A 4,839-nucleotide genomic window follows, 5' to 3' on the forward strand; every position below is an offset into this window, starting at 1 on the left:
AAGGCTTAAACATAACACACATTCTACATTTTATCCGGTTATTTGCGAGAATTAGGTAATCACAAGATGATGTTGATGCAGGTGTTATTGAGTACAAGATGCAGCTTTTAGAGGGCTTGAATGGAAACTAGAAGTTGGCATGATTACGATGTGCGGGGGACAAGGGAAATGAAGGAAACAAGAGCAAAAACATCACTCAGGGCCGTAACCTACGGCCTTTGCCGTAGGCTACGGTACTCAAAGAAGTGCCAAACTGTCTGCCGTAAGACAGGAGCTAGGAGGCGTACGGGACAACTGCTCACCGTAAGGTACGGCCACCTGCCGTATCTTACGGCTCTGACTTGAGTCCGGAGCAACATTGAGCACCGTAAGCTACGGCAGGCGCCGTAGCTTACGGCGCCGACTGCACCTGTTTTGTAACTCCTGCATTTAAAGGCCATTTTAAGGGAAATTATGATGTCCCATCATGGGTTTTCGGTTACTACATGAGAAAAACGAGCTTGGGACTATTTGAAGGCACTTGGGGGAGCTAGGAAACATATCTTTTGCATAATCTTTTCACTAGAATCATTTGGGGAACAATCTTGGCACTAAATTCTGGTCTTGTCTTTGTTGGTGGAACTTGTGAACATTGTTATTTCTATTTTGTCATGATGTGTGTTAAAGCCATGAGTGGCTAGGTACTTTAATGACTATCTTGTGGTGAAGGTTTGTTTAGACTCTTGTGTTCTTATTTGCATTTCTAGAATATCAATCTCTTTTCATTTAAATTGATTGTTATGGTGTGTAATCGATTGTTAGTAACAGGTTGATTCTTATTTTAAACTAATTAGAAACCATACGTTCTTGGTGCCGTTGGCAATCGGGATATCATGGGTATAGTTAGGTTTGGGTAAGGGTTGATTGATCATCGGGTGATAACCTCACGTTCTCGGAATCTGAGTACTTCGTCCCCTTTCATCACTGCAATTGTTTATGCATGAACTATGTCTATGTAGTTCTTTCTAGTTAAATGATTAACACAAAAGTTGAAGCAAACTGGATACACAAGATAGTCGTTTATTTCTCAATTGTTTACAACTTCAAGTTTCATTTCGCAAATTAGTTAATTAATCTTAGTTTTTAAAACCAATCAAATCAAAACAACTCGTGAATTTTATTTTTCTTGCAATTAGTTTAATTTTAGTTAACTTAGATAACTTTCAAATAACACATTTTCCACAAACTCCCTGTGTTCGATACCCGCTTACCACTATTTACATAGTTGTTTTTGGGATTAAATTTGCGTGACCACGACATCACGTCAAATTTTGGCGCCGTTGCCGGGGAGTAGTGCGCAACGTGTGTTATTTTTGTTTTTGCTTTAAGTTTGTTATTTTTCTGGTTTACGCGAGGTGTGTTAGTGTGCAGGTATTTACAGGTGCATGCGTACTAGGAGCTCTCACAAGCTATCACCATTGGCGTTTGATCCGGAAATCGAGCGAACTTTGCGAGCAAACAGAATTTTGCTAAGGGAAAATACAATCAATAGTTCACCAACAACACCAGTTACACCAATTCGATACATGGATCCACCACCACCACCACCCACTACGGGTGAATTTACCTCATCATTCATACCAACATCCACTCAACCTTCACCTAACACTACCATTCCACCAAATACTACCGAACCCACCATACCTCAACAGGTTACACCAACCAACACCACACAGCCCATTACTACCCAAGAAGAACCAACCGTCACCTTTAACCCTTCCACTACTATACCACCATTATCCCATTTTTTCCCGGGTGCGGGTCCATCATATTCGAGCCATACTATGGCACCAATTTCGTCTATTGTCCATGCTACACCGTATCGACCACCAAATCAATCGGGTTTCCAATACTCGACTATTCCATTTGGGCAATCATCGGGAATTCAAGGAGATGGGTATGATGAAGGTTATGAGGAATTTGAAGGTTTTGATGAAGAAGGATACGGTTATGGGGGTGATGGAGAGCAAGGGGAGTACGGTTATACGCAAGGCCAAGTACAAGTGATTCCAAATGTTGGTGGGGTTCAACAACAACTCATACCTCAACATATTAGGCCAAGGCCACAAGGGCCGCAAATGCAACGCCCGGTTCCTTTGCAACAAGTTCGACCACAACAGGTGCAACCGCAAATTCAAAGGCCAATTCAACAACCAATCGTACCACAAGGGCCCATGCAAAGGCCAATGGGTCAAGTTCGTCCAAGAGGTCGATTTGGTGTGCCAAGGAGGCATCTTAGGGAAAATGCAAGGGGAATTGAAGCACATTTTAGACCGGTGATAACGCACAATCCTTCACCGGTGGTTATTCCTCATAACAACCAAGGGAGAACTTTTGAAGTAAGAACCAATTCGTTACAAAGTTTGCCGAAATATAAGGGGCTAGCAACGGAGGAGCCTTATTTCCATTTGGAAGCCTATGACTCAATTTGCAATACTCTTGGGAGTCAAGGTTTTTCGGCCGATGATATCAAGTTGGTACTATTTCAATTTTCTTTGGAGGACAAGGCAAAGAAGTGGTTCTACACTTTGCCTTCAGCATCTATTTATACTTGGGCGGAGATGCAACAAACATTCTTAGACGAATTCTATACCGCCCAAAAGACCAATGATGCGAGAAAAGGATTGAGGAGCTTTCAACAACAACAAGGCGAAATGTTCCATGAAGCATTCGAGCGTTTGAACATGATGATTAAAAATTGTCCACACCATGGGATTGAGCTTTGGGAGTTAATGAACGCTTTTCATGAAGGGTTGTGTGCCGAAGATGCACGAGATTTGATGTCCATCACAAATGGAACTTTCGGCACAAATTATGAGCATGAGGATTGGGAATTTTTGGAACAAATGGCGATCACCTCAAAGAGAAAGGCTCAAGCTTCAAGGAGAGCACGACCGGCCATTACTCGAACACAAGTGCACGCGGTTGATGATGGTAATATACAAACTTCTAATCAAATTTATGACGTTTGTGCATTGTGTAATGAAATAGGTCATGCGGCGGAAAATTGCCAAGGAATGATTGAAGGGCAATTTGAAGAAGTTCATGCCATTCAAGGTCAAGGAGGGGGTGGTAGAAATTACAACATGAATTCTAACACTTATCACCCCGGGTTGAGAAATCATCCGAATTTTCGTTATGGGAACCCTTCGAATCAATCAAACCCGAACTTTCAAGGTAGCCAAGGGAATTATGGTTCGCGCCAACCTTACAATAATCAAGGTGGATATAGAGGTGGGAACAACCAAGGATACCAAAGGCAATACCAAGCGGGTCAAGAAAAAGGGGGGTCTTCGGGTGGAAATGAAATGATGGAAATGTTGAAGAGTATGCAAGCGGAGATGCAAAAGAGGAACCAAATGGATGACGCACGCATACAAAAGGATGAGGCGCGAGACAAAGCAATCCAAACTTTGACCACTCAAATGGGTCAACTTGCAACCGAAGTGTCCGAATTGAAGAAGGGTAAAGGTCAATTACCAAGCGACACTAAGGTAAATCCATCTCACGGTACGTCAAGAGGTAACAATGTTAATATTCATCATGTGAGTGTTTTGAGAAGTGGGAAAGAGTATAAAACCAATCCTTCACCGGATTTGGTTGAAGGGGTGGTTGAGGATATAACGGGTCAAGAAAGTGAGGAAGAAAACGAACTATCCATTATTTCTTCTAAAAAAACCAATTTTGAAAAACCCGAAATTATTAAAGAAAAAGAAAAAGTAAATGAGGGTGAGGGGTCTAGTGAAGTACCGTTTCCTTCGGCTTTATTAGACCCGGGTAAAAAAATTTTTATTTCAAAACGGGGTCCTCAAAAAGAGGAAATGTGGGAGGTCTTCAAACAGGTTAAAATTAATCTTCCTTTGCTTGAAGCTATTAAACAGGTACCCGCTTACGCCAAATTTCTAAAGGAATTGTGTACTCAAAAGAGGCAACAAAAAGTGCCTAAATTGGTAGATTTGACGGAGCGGGTAAGTGCGGTATTGAAAGGTGACCTTCCTCCTAAGTTACAAGATCCGGGAACGCCTTTAATAAATATTCAAGTTGGAAATTTTCAAACCACAAGGGCATTGTTGGATCTTGGAGCCGGAGTAAGTATCCTACCGGGGGGGTTATATGACCAATATGATTTTGGTCCATTGAAGCGGGTCGAAACAACGGTTGTATTAGCCGACTTGTCTCATAAGCTTCCCCGGGGTATCGTACGGGATGTTATAGTTAAAGTTGATGAATTTTATTATCCCGTTGATTTCCTTGTGCTAGATTACTCATCCGCGGACCCAATTCAACAACAAAATGTCATTTTGGGTCGGCCATTTTTGAACACCGCACATGCTATTATTGATTGTTGTTATGGCACAGTTGACATGACATTCGGTAATAGAAAAATGAGGTTGAATGTTTTTACTAACGGTACTAATGTGTATGGTGATGAGTGTTTCTTGGCAGATTTTATAGATGGCTATGACCCGAAGGTGTTCGAAGAAGAAATTTTGGGTTCTTGTGTTTGTGATATGTCTTTGCAGGTTCATACATGCGAGTTAGAGGTTGAAGAGAAGGAGCAAGAAGCTCTCGCGGTGAAGGAAGGAAGTCCACCATGGACTTACCAAACGGATACATTACCGGTGGAAATCGATTCGGGCACCAAGCCTTCTTTGGAAAGTCCACCAAGTGTGGAGTTGAAGGAGCTACCAAAGCACCTAAAGTATGCATTTTTGGGGGAAAATGATACCTTACCGGTAATCATTGCTTCCAACTTGGAGGTAGCTCAAGAGGAAGAATTGATGCGGGTGTTGAAGGCTC

General features: G+C 42.0%; 1 non-coding gene across 1 annotated transcript; it reads right to left on the bottom strand.

The window, feature by feature from the left end:
* Positions 1-2,649: 2,649 nt before the first annotated feature.
* On the bottom strand, positions 2,650-2,755 carry LOC118488666. Its single transcript, XR_004885210.1, has one exon. It is a non-coding gene; the product is annotated as a small nucleolar RNA R71 (small nucleolar RNA).
* Positions 2,756-4,839: the final 2,084 nt, after the last annotated feature.

Source organism: Helianthus annuus, chromosome 16 (assembly GCF_002127325.2).
Source record: "Helianthus annuus cultivar XRQ/B chromosome 16, HanXRQr2.0-SUNRISE, whole genome shotgun sequence".
Classification (NCBI taxonomy): domain Eukaryota; kingdom Viridiplantae; phylum Streptophyta; class Magnoliopsida; order Asterales; family Asteraceae; genus Helianthus; species Helianthus annuus.